We start from the raw sequence: 18,012 nt of genomic DNA on the forward strand, positions 1-18,012 counted from the left end.
ATTGTGAAGACCACAAGCCTTACAAAATTGAGGTCCAACTATGGGTCAAACACATGATGGAACTTCTAGATCTCAATAGGTTTCCGAGAGTTCATGTTAGTAGGAGAGAGAGGGAGACAAAGGTAATGAAGGAGTACAGTAGATATCTAGAAATTAGGAAGCATTCTTGGAAACCCATATACAACCTCCTGAAAAATGGTATCTGTACAAATGTTCAGCAAACCACCCAAATGAGCACAAGCTGCTAAGTGTTAGAATTGGGCAGATGATAAGGATGACAGCATTGCCCCATGACAAAGAGCACAATATTGTTGGGAAAAAAACTCTGAAACTATTAGAATCTCTCTTTTTTTTTTTTTTTTTTTTTTTTTTGGCAACGTTTGTTTCAATTATTGCTTGTATGACTGTACCTAGAACTCATTTATTTTTGTGTTTTACGGAAAAGCTTGCCTAATGTAAAAGGCAAGCTGACATACCTCTGACTGTACAGGGGCAACAAGTCAGTATCAAGAGATGTCCCCCCTTGAGGAAACACCTGGGGAGCAAAAGGAACACATGCTAATCAGCTTGTAAAGAATTACTGTTACACCTGTGTTGGTGGGTAAAGAATATGTTCTGTCTGCCTTACAGTCCTCCTGCAGTGAGCACAGACAGGCTCTTCATAAATGAGTGATTCATCCTCTGACCTGGAGTATCTCTTCCTCCTCCTCCTGCAGCTTCACAGTGAGTGATAGGATTATATGGCCTAACATGACTGGCAGTTAAACACAGTCTGGTAAGAAACCCACAAATTGTTCCTGGCAGTATTTATTAGCTCCTCATATTTCCTGTGCGAGTTACTGGCATCTATATTTAAAAGGGCAGCTGCTGGGCTATCCAACCTCCTACTTTCTATCTGCGAAAACACTTTGAATCACTGATGAGAATATCCTACTGAAATATACTATGTGTACTTATAAAAACAGAGAGTGTCTGCCATTACACAAAAGAAAGAAATTGAGTCTGACTTCACGTAATGCTCTTATGACTCCTGGCACACTGTTTACAGGAGGAACCCTGCTTCCACAGAAGATGTACAGTACAATGTACTTGGCAGAGACAGATCAATGCCTGGCTTCCAAATGCTACTGCATTATAAATAGCTATATCTTTATGATAATAGTTTATGATCAAAATTGTAATTTACTATGTGACATATGCCTAAACAGAAATATACTCCGTTAAAGTTGGAGAAACCAGCTGATTTCAGCAGGAAAGGCTATGAGCTTGGGGGTACTGTGAAACACCTTAAGGTAAAAATACAGACTGGGAACTAAATCCTGATGCAATCCTGCCATTTCTGTGTGGAATACATACTGCATACAGTGTGTGGAATACCACACACTGCATACAAAGGAAAAATAACAAGGGTGGAACACTGTGGCACACGCAAGTACAGTGTTATTAACCCGAAAATGTCTGTGAATATGTATGTGAAATAGTATCACAAAGATACTTAAAACATACAGCATTACCTCTAGCTTAGAAAAACTTTTGGTATGTACATGTGAATTCTATTTGGGCACTAATTGCTATTTTACTACTCTGTTAACAATTCTGCCTGTTCCTAGGAAGTAAATCAGAAAAAGGCTATGCAGTAAAAAGATCATTTCACTGAAGATTCAATACTACACAGAGCCCTGTAAATACAAGTTCTGAGAATGCATTTAATTCATTTGATAGCTTATATATTGACTATAGCTAAATGCATGTGCATTTTTACATAAAAGGCAACATTTTATCAAATTCTCAGTATCACAGCAACTTTCTAGACAAAATAATTGCCTTCTTTCAAACTCATGATGGATACTGAAAGGATTATAACAAATAGTATTATCTCGAGATCTCCCTCCCCACGCACCTTCTTGGGAATTTATTTTTTAGCAAGTGTTAAAAATCACTGTACTTCTGAAGCCTTTACTGCTAACCTCATTCTGTCTTCCAAAAGGGTATTTCCCTGGAAAATTGTATGATCTTTAATAACAGATGAAAAAAAGCAAGCCATGTAAAAATCTTTGGAGGGATTCAGTTCTTATATTATTCTAATTAATTTTTTTTTCAAGCGGTTTAAGCAAAATGTATGAGTGACTCTCAACTGACAGACTCACTTTGAAGATGCAAGATTTTTCAAAGATTGGAAATAAGACTGGTAAAAGGAGTAGAGGGCATGAGGCAGAACTTAAGCTTCAGTAGGGTTATAAAATTCACTATGGGGTTAAGATTAAATTTGCTTAAAACTGTTAATGGTGAAGACTCCCACTGAGTGTAATGGAGTTTGGATCCTCCTCCGTATAAGAAAGGGCAACTTCTTACTCAACAATTTCATTCTAAGGACATGCAATTTACCCTGTGTAGAGGTTCAAACCATTGGGAGCCATTTGCAAGAAGGCAGTAGTTGGCTCCTAACATGTCTGCTCATGCAGCAGTTGCAGTGGTGAACTTAAACGAGAGAGCATACAGTTTGACCAGATTTTGGTTTGGTAGGCAGAAAAAAAAAAAAAAGTAACTCAATTCCATATTTACTGTCAAGATCCTACAAATGACTAAGCATAGTCTTACTGGCTGTATGCTTCCTTTTCCATCTTCCTATTATACACATGTCAGGGCCTTGGTGCTGTTTTCCCTTTCATTGTTACCTATCTTTTTGTCAGTCTTCCAAGCAGGGCTGCTGATCCTGGTAATGCTCCTTAGAAGAAGTCTTACGGAGTACTGCATTGAGATTTCTACATTAGTTTCTACGTTTACATTTAGACTTCTACATTGAGATTGCTACATTAAGGGGCTGGAAGAAGGAAACATAAGCAAAAGATAGAATAGGAAAAAACGTGCAAGGGAGGGGCACCCTATTGTAACACTAGGCTCTGCGGATCTACAGAAATCTACATCAGGCTTCATATATACTACTGAACGAAATGAGTGCTTTCCCTATAAAACTAAAACTACATAAAACTACATTTTTGTTCAGTGTCAAGCTTTGCAAATGCTGAATACTTATTTTCACCCTTAGCAAGTAACTGGTAATTTGTAATAGGCTTTTCTCTGGTCTGAAGAGAATCTCTGTACTCTCTAGACTAAGAGAAAACAGGATGTTAGCACAAAAGCATCCTTGACAAGGAAAATGAGGGGGAAAAAAAAGTAAGACAATGTGCAGCTATGTTACCTTATTTTTCTATTTAAACTGAAATCAAATTTACATTTAAGCTGTCTACAAAGTTGATACGTAATTACTCTTATATCTCATTTTAAGTCTGGCTATGTGATAAAATATGTTGCTTTCTCCTGTATAATAGCATTTAGCTTCTCTGACTTGAGGCATTGAGAAGTGATGTGTTTAGTAAGTTCTCCCTCAACTCATCTGCAGGGTTTGCACCATGCTACAGCCTAAATAGTGCCGCCTTTCATTCTGGCTAATATTCCCTGATACAATTTTGTGACAATTCGGTAGCAGCTACATAAGCAATTGATTTCCTCCTACATTAGATCTCAAGAATGAAACATGCCCAACATTACAATGATGGCAAAATGTCTCCCACAAAAAAGAAATTCGAATTTGCTTGGATAGAAAGCCTTTAGATATTTGAAAAATAAGAAGTATGAAAACAGCAATGTGTTTGACAGAATTACTGTAATAAATACAACATAAAGAGGTCCCATGAACAGATACTGAAGGAAGATCACAGTTGTGTGCCCACAGATTTGCATTTTCTTTTAAGACAGGTCTGTCCTGTTGTCCAACAACAGGTCTGTCTAGCTCTGCCTCTCTTCACACACATTAATGTATAGTACTAAATAATACAGTTACACACTTTTCTCAACTAATAGAAAAATCATACAATAATAAGCAACTATAATCAACTAAATCACCATCTGCAGATAGAGCTTTTCATGAGGGATATTAATTAACTATAATGTAATGCTGCCTTCACTTGAAAGTTATCCCAAGACTGAAGCTCGTGGAGATTAATTATTTACAGAAGAACCACAAGAAGGTTTATACCCATCTATGGGACTTTTTCTTTTATTGCCAGATGGCATCACATGAAGATATGTCCTCAGGCAGAAATGGATAAGAAGCCTATCTTTTTGCCTACTGCTTTCCTGTTGCTGCATTTACTGGCTCGCTAATCAAAACACAGAAAAGGAGCACGGGAAATGAGCCAGCAGCTGCCACTGGAGAGCTGGCATCACTGTGTGCGCTACTGGGTCACCTTTGTTTTCTCCTGCCTATAGCAGTTTATGAAGACCCTAGCTGCACATAAATGAACTTACTTTTTTGGATACTACACATGAAAGAATATTACTAGATACGGTCAAAAGACAGAGAAAAATACTAAAAATAATGGTATGTTTTAAATTACAAAATCCTTGTGTCTGAAACAATCAAGCAAAAGCAGGGATAATAAAAAAAAGCCATCACACTAAGAAAGAAGGGGGTTCATTGTTCAAGTAGTAAACTTACAAACGTCAGTGGAAAACATTCCCTTGCATTAGCTAGATCCCTTCCATGTTTTACTGACAAAGCTTCCTTGTTGTTATTACTGTGCATGAAAACAGTACTTGATACTATTAAAACACATAATAAAATATTCATTAGTATTATTAACCTCAAGCTGGGGGGTTTCAAGTTTTCTATCAAGACAAAAGTTTTCAAGAACACTTTCGAGACTAAATGTGACACACCATACATGATTTCTGCTTGAGCCAAGAAATGATGACCGACTTGCCTGAGGTTAATTCTTCCTCACACAACAGCTGCAGAAGGCTTGCTTACCAAACTCTTGAGTAGTCAAATATATCATAACTAGAGAAATGCAGCATTTCTGTCCACAGCATTAAGTGTCCACATCGCTTGAGCAGATATTTCCCTCTAAGAAACAGAAGGAAATCCTAGTTAGCTAACTACCAGCCTCTCTGAAGAGAATGCCAATGGGTGAGAGAACTACTTGGGAGTTTGTTCATATAATATACTGGCAAGCTATATGAATAAAAAGAAAGCTACGTGTTCTCTCTTTGCCTGAGAATTGTTAAAAAATGAAAGTGAAAAATTTACCATTGGGTTTTACTCCTCGAACTTTGTTTTTCCACTTATCACAGAACAGATTTCATTACAGATTTATTTCTAGAGAGCACCACTACAGTGCTGCCATGTGGAAAGGTAGGCTCAGTTTTAAACCAGGACACAAAAGTAGCCCGTTAAGAAATATTTCACAGCAGAATATTTACACCCTGATGACACCCATTACAAACAACAGCTGTAAAGCAGACACACTGTTGCTAACTTACTGCCAACAACATTTTCATAAAAATAGTCTTCAAATGTAAAAATAAATAAATAAATAAATAAAATAATCAAACTTTAACAAACTTTTTGGACTAAGGTAAAGATTTCTAATGCTCTTGCCAACCCTGCAGAGAATTACAAAGACAGTTCCATGGGACCATGGAGACCACCCCTGTCTATAGCTCCCATGGTACTTGCTGAAGATACACCCCAGGTCTACTCACTTAAGAATGTAAAGTCAAAAGCAAGCGATGCCAGAGATGTTTAAATTCACACAGTTTCTCTTTGTCATGGTTGTTTTCACATAAGCTAGGAAAAAAATTAGGCTGGAAGGGACATCTGAGGAGACCTGATTCAACCCTTCACTCAGCAGAGCCAGCTCATGTGCATAGAAGATTTGATGGCCTGAAAAGTTCAGGGAGAATCTCAGAAGGCAGAGAGCACCCGGGGGCTCCTAGACCACGTGCCCATACAGTTGCTAGGTGTCACTCTATAGAAGGGAGTATTTTATAATTATAAAACATATTACTGCATAAATCACATTTTCTCTATGCTTCATTATTTATTTATTTTTCCAATATGGGAGCAGACAACAATTCAGAGACCAGTGTAGGGGTGGAAAAACATAAGTTATTTAAAAGGATATTTGAATGGCTCTGCAGCTACATTCAAGCCTTATTCACGATGACCAGCTCACAGAGAAACTCCCTCTAACTAGTTAAAGTTGCACCTGTAAGTTGAAATAAATTATGCTGTCTGTAAATTCACCACATATTTGCTAAGGAATGCACATTATATAGGGAACAGGTGTTGTAGAAAGTGGACCAGATAATATTAAAACACAAGCATTTGATACTTCCCATTTCGATCAAATTATTTTGCTTTATGTCAGTGCAGTGTAAATAAGAACAGAATGCGGTATTTAATAGTGTAGTCACCGAGGGTAATTCTTTTACAGATGTGTCTCTCTGCACCCCTTTTACCCTGCTCATGTAGACAGACTGTAGATGAAGCCAGACAACAAACAGCACCCAAACAATAGAAAACCTTATGAGAAAAAAATAACAGTAAATCAGACCTGTCTGCCTTGCAATGAACCAACTGCTTTCAATCAGCAGAGTAAGGCTTCACCTACCGTAGGGATGAATATAGAAAAACAACAACACCCCAAAATAAATAAATAACTAAAAACGAAACTCGATAAATTAGATCTCATACATCAGAAGTTAAAAATTCCAGAACAAATCAATGTAAGAATGTTCTCTACAATGTAATTCCTACTCACAGCACCAAGCTGCCATTTGTTTCTTTTGGGTAATACTGAAATTGATTGGAACTGAGTGCAGGATGCTCTCACAATAATAAAATATTTGTAAACAAAAGATTTTTATTTCATTATAAAGCTGTTAGACCCGGAGCACTGGACAAATTCCAATCTGTGTAATTACATTCTGTCTACCTAAATTCTCTCTGTAGCCTTAATCAGAAACGATGTTTTTCTTCATTTCCTATCTTACATTATGGAACCATCACTGAAGTGCCTCCACTTGAATGAAATGACATCTCATAGTCAGCACAAAGCACAATCTGGGATGCAACGGAGTTGTTACATTTGTAAAAGTGACATAAAACTTCAAAAATGGTTATGGGAAGGAACTTTCAGACTCTAGGCTTCCATTGGGATGACTGGAGCAAGCTAAGGTTTCTTTGCAGGATCATAGGGTAATTCAGGTGGGAAGGGATTTCTGGAGGAGTGTCACCCCATCTCCTGCTTAAAGCAGGGTCAAACAAAGTCAGACCAGGTTGCCCAGGATCCTACCCAGCCTGGTGTTGGAAATTTCTAAGGATGCAGACAGCACAACCTCTCTGGGCAACCCACTCCCATGATTGTTCCCCTCGATTGTTCTCAAGCAGGAAAAGATTTTCCTTATTAAAAAGTCCTCAATAAGGACTTTGAATTTGTCCTTTCTGTAGCCATGTTGTGCCTTGCATATCATCCAGTATAATATAAAAAATTGAAGAAGCATTTCCACAATGTTTCTCTACTGTGAAAGTCACTCATGCATCGCAAGCAAACCCTATACACACAGTGCAGCTACACAGGTCCGGCCTGAGGCCTGGAAAATGGGGATTTCACTCTTGTCTGTCACCCCCTAGTGACTGTGGAAAGAAGAGCTGGAGCACTCAAGCCATCCTCCACAGCACCTTTCCCTGGGAAAGAACCAGGCCTCTTGGGTATGGAGGTGCAGGACAGGGGGAAGGATTAAGATACAGTTACTTGAAATAACAAGTTTAGTCTCTGACCTCCATAAAGGTCTTGCTCTAGTAAGTGTGCAAATACTGTTAATCTGTGTAACACACGTAATTTCATACTCACATTTTCAGATCAGGTTTGAGTTGAAGAAAACAATTGTCTTTAGAAAAAGCTCTCATAATATGTGGTGGAAAAACTGCACACTCTTATCTCCTATAAATTAGTAAAAAGCAGATGCCTTTTCCTTTGGAGAAGCACACAGAAGCATGTATTTCTCTATTCAGCTTTCTGGCCACAAATGCAGATGTTGTTTTTTTTTTCAGAAGAGGGGCAGAGGGGACAGACAGCAGGGGAGCAAAGAGGATGAAATCTTTAACTCACAATTTTGCTAATGAGATACTCCTTGAAAATACATATAAATACTTCAATAATCAACTGAATATATTGACCATAACTAAGTGAGCTACAGTGTATATGCCAACTCACATATGTATATAGAGATACACAGCTCCTATACTTCCACTGAAAATAGCAATGACCTTTTATATGCACAAAATAATAAATATTCAGAACATACAGAACACAAATTAGCATTCAAACACTCCTGGCAGCTAATAAATATGCCACTTTAGATAGAGGATAACGAGACAGAGATCCAACAAACTGGAGTTTCCCGCACTAGCTACAGCCACCACTTGGAATTAGCTAGAAGTTGTCCTGGACCTTGCCCCAGTGCTCTCCCCACATTGCAGTGGATGGCCAAAGCACTAGTTTACTTGGCAGAAGTTATACACAGAGACTGAAAACTCTCCTCATTCACCACTACTACAGATTTTCAAAACTAACTTTTTTAGCCCTAGTTGAAAAGAAACTATGGAAAATAAAGGTGAAGCTTTCCCATCTCCTGGTCGGAGGTTCCAGGAGTATATTCACATACGTAGCTCCTGAGATCCTATACTCCTTCTAAATCAAAAGCTGGTATCATTTACTCCTTCTAGGGAGTTTCACTGAGTGAAATACGCTTCCAAACATATATATATAGGTGTTTGCTGTAAAAGGCTCCCCGTCACCAAAATGTATTTGTATTCTCTGTTATTAATCTCAGTGCATCATCATAAAGTACATACCTGCAATTTATGTTCCATTTCAATCAATGCAGAACAGGGTTGTAAGGGATATATAAACACGGATATATGTAGTTAAATGTGGTTATATAAATAGGTTATAATTATCCATTATAAATCAACAGGTGGTACTGCACAGCAGCAAAACATATTAAACTATCACAGAGGATGCATTCTTGTTTTACACTTGAATAATTACTACTATTTAAGCCATGAATAACATAAGCAAAAGTTTTTAGGTGAAAGCTGGAAGCAGGTTTTACAGCTCAGTGGGAAATATCATTTTAGTTAAAAAAAAAAAAAGGGGGGGGGGGAAATGAGGGTCAGTGTGTCTTGTATAAGATCTTGTAGTGCTAAAAAATACACTTTAATGCTACACTGGTGATAACACTTTAAAAGAAACTGTCACATTATGATGCATTAAGTGCTGCCATGCCCAAGCCAATGAAAAAAGTAGAAGCAGAAGTCTTTCACTGCAGAAATGGCTATGATTCCCATCATTACCATCATCATCTCTCACAGCCTTATTTATTGTCCAAGAAAGCAACGAGCAATGAGATATTTATTAAGATTGCATCATAAAAATGACAGAAGCTATAAATGAAATCAAGTTTTAGTTTATTTTTTTTTCAAGCTATTTCGGTAACTACTTCAAGCTAAATCATTTTTGGAATGAACAGTCACAAAGGAAAATGACTAGCAAAGTCAGACTGGCAAACGAAGAGACTTGCTTGTTTACTGAGACAAAATATAAATTTTCTTCAATTACTACCAAAAAGAGATAGGCAATAAAAATGCATATGAGTAAGAGTATGCTCACAATAATTATTAATCCAGCAAACAGTATTGTATCACTACCATGAAAAAGCTGATGCATTGCTAAAGCTCCCTCTGGTCTTTTTCAGCCACCTGTTTTAACTGAAGCAGGTCAGACATTTAGGCAGCTGAGTTGACAGATCTGATGGGTGGCAAGTATCTGGGAGAGACAGAAGTGGTGACAAGCACTGCAGAAGAGGCTTTAGGAACAAGTTGTGAATAAAGTGAAGGAAAGAAAGGAGAACATTCTTACCATTTTATTTAACCATAGACACTAATTTTCAGTGGTGCTTATTGCTGCACAGACACCCATGAACAGTGTTCATTATGAACAAAAACTTAGTTCATTGGGATCTAGGTACTGGTTAACGCTCATATAGGGTATCGAACCTCTGCACCAGGATGGACCAATTTCTGTCTGGAAGGCAATGGGAGTTTTTGTTGTCAGGGTCCTTGCAGTGGCACCTTCCCCTGGATTGTAAGAGACTACCGAAACCGCTGTTCTGCTCAAATCTGACAATCCAGCTTGCCCAGTATCTTGCATGATCACTCCGGGGCATACCCAATGCATTGCTATTATCCTAACTATATACAAAACATCAACATTGCTATACCTTATGCTTAAATATGTTCACTATGTAGAAAAGCCTGTACTACCTGACAATTTCTGCATCTGCAGAAACAGTTTCTACAGGTCACTTACAAATGTCTTGCTTATATTCGGTTTGACCACTCCTGCAGCAGGTACTTTCTGGGAATCCTTGGGACATGACATTGAGGGTGGTAGTATAAGCACACAAATTGGATTAGGTGCAGCAGGAGCTGCCTAGAAAAATATTAAGAACTGTCCAAAATTTCCTCTTGGAAAGGTCCTGAAGCTACCAAATACTTCACCCTGAAGGTGCCTGGGAGTTCCGTCCATCACCCAGATGCAAACTACTCCATTATCTTCTCTATGCAGAAGCTGAGCCAAGAAGATCCTGCATCCCCTAGATAATGAATTAATGACTTACATGTACTGAGTATGCATACAAGCACAGTCCTGATATCCAGTTACACCACTATTATAACTACAGAACAAACAATTTTCATATTTACAACACAAATCCCCCAGCTCTCACCATGCCTACAATCTGTACTTCCTATCGATTTCAGTCAGAGCTGAGCTGATCTCTAATTGCCTGAAAGCCCCATAGAGAGGTGATTCAGCACACTCATTCTAAAATCAACCTACTGTGAGAAGTAAATAACCTTTTAAGATACTTGATAACTTGATAAAATACACTTACTAACTCTAACGCTCGCTATATTGCAAATGACCTTGATTTTCTGCTAGATACCAAAATACACCCTTTATAGAAATAATCAGTGTTCCATCAGCCACAGAATAAATGCAAGTAACTGTAATGCAAAGGAGGTTCTTTTGCTTGTGCTCAGATTAAGTCTTCATATTAATCCTAATGAGAGAGAGACCCCAGTGGCATTGGATGAGGGTTATCTTTCACAAAAGAAAATCTCTCTCCCAAATAGAATAAAGAAAAAAACAATACTCTCAAGAATTAGAGTTATGGATTCTGAGATGATGAAAAGTCCACACATTATATACAGAAAACACAATCTTGTTCTTTCCACCAGCTTCCTTCTTTTTCTTTTCCTTTCTTTCTTCTGTGAGAAATAAAATAAACGGCTGCTTCTTTGAGTTTAATGACATAGTAATGCTCTTCAAAAAGACACTCAAATTCATTGGATGAATGACAATAAACCCACGTCACAAAACAGTTTTCTTGCTTTCTAATAAAGCTGCCACACAGTCTGGATGTATTTGAATTCCTGACCAGGAAAGCTTCTAAACTATTTGCCTACCCACCTGGCTTTTTCTCCAGGCTTGCAGACTAACACACACACAGGATTTAATAGAAATGCTTGAACTGTACAAAAATAGATTGCTTCAAAAAACTGAATAAAAAAATAAAAATACCCTTTCTTCAGGCTCTCAGGCATTGTTAGAAAGCAAAATGCTGCTGACTGCAAATGAAGGGCCTGATATTGATCTCCTTCATGTATCACAACTATAAATCCCTTGACATGTAAAGAAATAACATGATTATTTTAATATATAGAAGAAAAAGTCAACTCCTAACAAGTTACTGAGTGCATACAGGGTGCAAAGTACATCCAGGGTAGCTGGATGGAAAGGATACCCTCAAAGATTCCTGATAACATTTAGACACAGACTGAGCCTTAAATTTGCATTTCCTTCTGTGCATTAGCTGCCATTACCAGCTGAATATACCCTAATTGTAGCATACTGCATTTTAATTAACAATATACAAATGTAAATTATACATTAAATGAATAATTAAGGAATAATTACTATTCATCAGGAACATTTACTATTCTAATTCACTTGTTATCTGAGAAATATTAAAAATGAATAGCTATGCAGCCTTGCAGGGTAGAAGTATCACAATTGCATTTCTAACTAACTCTTCCTTTCAGCCAGATTCACATTAGTAAAACCAAAAAAAACCTGAAGACACCTAGTCTGAATTAACCTAGACCTGCACCAGTGGCAATGAAGTCAGTATTTCACTTAGTGTTTAACGAGGGAGAAAGAGGGAGAAAGAGGGAGAAAGAGGGAGAAAGAGGGAGGCTGGGTAGGTTGTACAGTTCTATCCTCTGAAGCAATACATCCACAAATTGGTTTGAAGAGAGAGACAGACACAATCACACAATAATGATTTTAATTCCCTTTAAATACTTAGTTACTTCTGCTCAGAATGGTTGCCATTTGTTTTTACTGCAGAGACTTAAAATGTAAGCCATTCAGCTTATTATTTCTTGCTCCTTGATCTCAGTAAGAGCAGAGTTGTGCTCTCTGCTTGGATACACAGGGCAGCCGGGCTACCCAATTACTTACAGATGAGCATGCCAAAACCTGCTTGTTGCCTGGGGTCGTACACATTGCTCTCCCAGTCACAGACAGATATGCATCATACAAATTTTAATACTGGACCTTAATCACAAATAACATTTCTGGTAGGTAGACATGATGCACAGATACCTAACACAGGTTCATCACTAATTGGTAATGATTTGATACAGACAAAGATCACTGCCATGCTCTGTAAATCACCAACACAATGATACAAAATGCACTGTTGGTAAGACGTAGCTGTGAGGAGTATTATCCTTAGAGTAAATAGTAAATAAGTACATTAAAAATACACTTTGACTTACTGGGAATAGTTATTTCCCTTTCTTATTTATTATTCAGAAAATGGTATATACCCGTGCATATAAAACTCTTCAGAAAACGACTCTTCAGAAAAGTGTAGTGCAAGGAAGAAGCATATAGTCTGTAATTTGACCAGATACCTTTCCAACTGAGGAAGCACAGATGTTTACATTTGAGTGTTTTCAAGATGATGTAGTGCATTAAACTGAATAGGAAGAGACAATGAAATCTGTCAGCAAACACACAAGACTAGTTATTACAAAGGGTATATACCTGAAGGGGATAATTATCAATATATGTCAGTGATTCCCAGCACGGTTAAGCCACTTGTTTATTTAAACATTTTTTTTAATTGCACATTCAGTACTGGACCTTTTTTTTTTTTCTTAAGCGAAACCACTGTCTCATCTCATTTACATTATCCCTGGATTCCAGTGTGAAGACATTGTGTATGAAGACAATATGTGGCCTTTAGCACATTTAGCCTTCCTGACAGCAACAAACTCCCCTGATGATGAAAATAGATGGCTCTTTCTTGCATCTCTGGACTTCTTCAATATATTACAGTGAGCTTTAAATGTACTTTTTTGAGTACTTGAAGAAGAAACTACATATGAGACTGACATGGGGAATATGTAGTGTTTGTTCCTAAGCGACAGAAAAAACAACTGTGTGCAGTTCTGAGCTCTCTAACCTTTCCTATAATCCACTTAAAAGACAGAAGCATGCCTTTGGCACACGTTATAGTCAGAACTGCAGTGGAGCAGACATAATGACACACAACTGAAATAGAGATTTTGCTTCTGTGGCAGCTGCAGCAATAGCTTTATGATTAGGAAGCTCTATTCACTTTTTAGTTTGCGTTAATCCTCTTCTATGCTAGGTTTAGCGTTTCAGTAGTACATACAATTTGTGACTACCTCTGCCCGCCTGATGCTATAGTTGGAACTACAGCCCATTCTCATGTGTACATGGATGATTATTAGCACAGTGGATGAAGCCAGCCTTTCCTTTGCACTACCTCTCTCTGCTCAGCACACTAGGGAAGCCATTTGCATCAGGCTCTGTTCTGCTTTCTCCTGTTTGTGCTGCCCACACGTACTCTCCACAGAAACTCCTTACAAGTGTTTCAAATCTGACCTTACTAATATATTCTTATAACCTTAATTTATATATAATTTGTACTACACTGAATTTCTCTCCCATTCTACACCTCTATTACCTCAGATAACTGAGAGATGACTAAGTAATTGGAAAGTATATTAAATGTTTTCAACTGTTGCTATAAATAGGGTTCTTTTGCACTGGGAAAACAAAACACTTTCTAAGTTTTTTGTTTGATGGGTACACTGGTTTAAAATACAAAAATGCTTTATCTGATACAAAGCCATGACAAGCAGATTTGCACAGGACTGTCCAAAGCTGTCTTCCCTCCCAACCACAGCAGCAGGAAGAACAGGAATATAAAGGTTCTCTAGCTGCACAGTTGCCTGCACAGAAGAGAATGGCTGGCAGATCAACACTGGTGATTTGCCCTACAGAAAACCTGCTTCCAGCAACCCACAATCAAATCAGCCATATTCACTAGGACTCAGTGTCACTTCAGTAGGACAGACTCCCAGACGTTGTGGATCCTTTCCCATCTCAGGAGGAGCGTTCACTATCAAGACTGCTTAGTCCCCAATTACAATCCCCAATGAATAGCCAATTCAAAAAAGAAACCTGGTATTTAAAAAAAATCACTTCTTCTCTAATAATCCATTAAATATTATGGCCGTAGTTTACACAAGAAATGTATAACTGTTCATCAGCACTGTGGATATGTGGAAAATTCCACTGAGAAACTGTAACTCTATGGTGTGAGAATAGACATGACACAACAAAGTATTACCCTCCGTAGTGTAACTACAATACGTCTTGTCAAGGAAAAACAATGTTCCTTTTACAATTTATACCAACTTGTCATCATTAAAGAGTGAAATATAAATAATTAGATTTTCTTTTAGAACTAAGTCTCATAAAGTCTGAAAACTTTCCAGATGCTTTAGGACTGTATTTATGCAAAATTGCAGTGATTCTCCCAGGGCCTGTAGCTGCCATCTGCTATTTAATTTAAAGGCTCTCTGGATACTAGTATATGAAATGGTGGGAAATGAAACTCAAATTCAATGGATGTAATTCATTGGTGCATCTGTAGGCAGTTCTGTTTGTTCTTGTTGCTGCTGTTTTTACTAAAACTGTAAAGCATTTCAAGTTGCCAAAAAATATAAATTCAAGTTATTATAAAATAAAGCCTGATTAAGAGATTTTTAGAAATTTATGTCATAACACCTAGAATTACACTGAATTTGAGAGAGCAAATGAGGTCATGAATAAGCATGACCATGCATCTGTCACCACAGGATATTAGATATACCTTCATAAATTACTCAAAACATAAGACAAGCCTTACACCTACCTCTTTCTTGGCTGGAATGTAGATCCTTGTGTTCCCTAAGAATTGGCCTTTGTCACCATGTCATGATGCGTCCTGAGAAGAGGTTGTGTTCTCATGAGCTCAAGTGACCTGAAAGAAGATTAAAAAAAAACAAACACAATTCAAGGTTAGATTTGTATTTGCCAAATTTTAACTACGGAAAGTCTTCTCTGCATTTAGCATAGAGATGTGGAGTTAAACCTATTTTAGTTAAAGAATCTTTTAAATGTGCACATTTTTAAAACCAACTTTTTTGTTGTTAATAATCCCATACAAAAGCTACATTTATTTTTAATCTGCATAGCGTCAGAATAATTATTTTCTTCTGAATTAACCAGTGGCTTATGGAGTATTCAGTTTCTAGAGATCCTTTCTACAGTTAGTTATGTTAACTTTTCCAAAGAAAAACTTAGTAGTATAAGCTGGGTGTATTTTCACTATTAGAAAATTCTCTACTTGAGTAAAAATGAGTAGTATATTGGCATATAGTTTACAGGCCTATACGATAATAAATACTATAGTTACCACATGACCTTGGCTATTTATGGACAAGAAGTGTTCCCAGAAACAGTATTTCAAGATCAGGGATCCATTTAAATACCACCAGACTGAGTGACTCATTTCAGATACAAGTATCTGACACAATGGAATGAGCTGGTTCTTAGCTCTCACAGCTACGGGGAATATGGAATTTACACTCTTGACATACACTTTAAACATTGACATCACGAACTTTAAAATAAGTTAACAACAGCTGACTATCAAAATGTATGTGTAGAATATAGTATCTTTAATAAATTATAATTTCTGAAAGACTATAGTATCGAGAGCATAAATACAATACAAAGATCACAGCCCTATGGTGCTTATAAGACTCCACCTAAGTAAAGAAAATGACAAAAGAGGACTCAGGAAGGCATCTCAAGGTTTCTCCTTGTGAGTTAGACTTAATGAAATAATCGCTATGAACAATAATGTTACTTTTACACCAGTGATTCAAGTTTTTTTGAATTACATGCTCAAGGCTGATGACTAATGTTATAGCACTTCTTATTTTTCTCTCAAAATTTTATTTCAGATTTTTATAGCACATTACACAGCATTCAATTGGACAACAGCACACAACTGAGCAGATGGATTTTTAATCACACAACTGAAATTAGAAAAGGAATGTTCCTCTGCAAGTATTACTACATCAACATTGAAACTCACAACACTGGAAATACAGTGGGTTCTCTCTACAAATAATATTAACTATGCTGACTGTAGTTTTAAAGATATTTAACCACTTGCTGCATCATTTAGTATACAGTAATAATTCAGAAAATTTCATTTTCTTTTGTTTTTATTTATTTTTAGAAAGGGTTGAAGCAAATTTTAAAATAGGTTCAACTCTCCCTGAACCCAATTAAAACTATAATCACTTATTCTAGGGACATAGTTTAATAAATTTTATCACAGAAAAGACATCCCAAATTCTCAGAACTCTGTATTCTATTTCAAATGAATAAATGTAATCGTATAGTGCCAGGGCCATAGAGATGGTTTGAGTGCAAACCACTAAACATTCACAACAAACCAGATGGGCAAACAAGCAAGAAGCTCCTTGCACAGCTTGGCAAGACTCTCCAACATGAACGAACTAGAAAACCACTGCTATTGAAATCCAAGTCAATTCCTTCCACTGCAGCCCAGACACAAAGAAGTTGAATAAAAGTGAAACACTTATGAAAGCATCAGCATTATTGACATAATTCCTGCCGAAGGGAGATCTATTGATTTCAACAATAGATAGATCACATTTTTTTTGAGACGAAACCTAAATAAAGGAAAGGCAAAGACACGATTCCAATCCATTTACCACATGTGCATATATATATTGTAATATGTTAATGCCTTATTTCACCCTGTCAGCAATATTAGCAATGTCATGAGTTTATATCCATAAATCAAGGTGAATGGCACTTGCAGACTACATACAAGCATCACGTAGTTTTAAGTAAGCCCCATATCTATGTTAATGAGACCGCAAAGGAAACTGTACTGTTAAGTACTGTACCCACACAGTTTATTGCTAATACATCAGGATGCTAACAGTGTGAGCGACCTTGAAGCACATTAACACTCACCAGAACAGCACTGAGCCAATTTCTGTTGATACAAATATTTTGTCTTTGCTGAAAATCCTTCCCTGCTGGTATTCAGAACTGTTATCATCAGATCCTAAAGCAGTAATATTCCTTATTGAGATAAAGTATTGAGATAAAAATAGCTCTTAATAGCACAACACATTTACTCCCCTAATTAATACGTGTAAGTATCACTAACACTGTCTTAGCTCACATTAAGCCCAGAATGTTTTATGGAAAACTTCCTGAGGTATCTTAGCAAAGCTCTTCTCATCACCCTCCTCAGCTGGCAGACCCCACACACACCTGCATGCAATCCAGCAGCTGGTCTGAAAGCATGGGTCTATCCCACAGCCAGGGCTCCTGTGCCACCTGGTTGAGGTCACATGTAGCTGAAACAGGGACAGTTTATCTAGAGCGGGAAGTGCTGGCCATAAATTAATTGTATTCAGAGAAAAGTGAAAGTAGTATTGCCCCACTAAACATAAAATTACTATTTTTAAAATGCATTTCTACAGAACACTGCTACAGGCTTTGTTTTTGTGTTCAATTCTCTCTGTAAGGTCATTTCCCAGTTTCTTTTCCTCCTTCTACAAATTTAACTATTTAGCAATTAAGGAGACAAACACAAGAGTTCCTACCACACAAGTACATC

At 37.3% G+C, this 18,012-nt stretch overlaps 1 long non-coding RNA gene across 4 annotated transcripts in view; it reads right to left on the reverse strand.

Annotated features, from left to right (window-relative positions):
- LOC119718005 (uncharacterized) overlaps nt 1–18,012 on the reverse strand; it is a 71,510-nt gene that overhangs the window by 7,937 nt on the left and 45,561 nt on the right. For 2 of the 4 annotated variants that reach the window (XR_011812156.1, XR_011812158.1), the window contains exon 3: nt 15,211–15,318. This is a non-coding gene — a long non-coding RNA (uncharacterized lncRNA). Of the gene's footprint in view, nt 1–4,759; nt 4,907–15,210; nt 15,319–17,357; nt 17,603–18,012 lie in introns of those variants that run through there. The other 2 variants (XR_005268562.2, XR_011812157.1) reach the window with 2 other exon arrangements.

This window comes from Anas platyrhynchos, chromosome 11, assembly GCF_047663525.1.
Source record: "Anas platyrhynchos isolate ZD024472 breed Pekin duck chromosome 11, IASCAAS_PekinDuck_T2T, whole genome shotgun sequence".
Taxonomy (NCBI): Eukaryota; Metazoa; Chordata; class Aves; order Anseriformes; family Anatidae; genus Anas; species Anas platyrhynchos.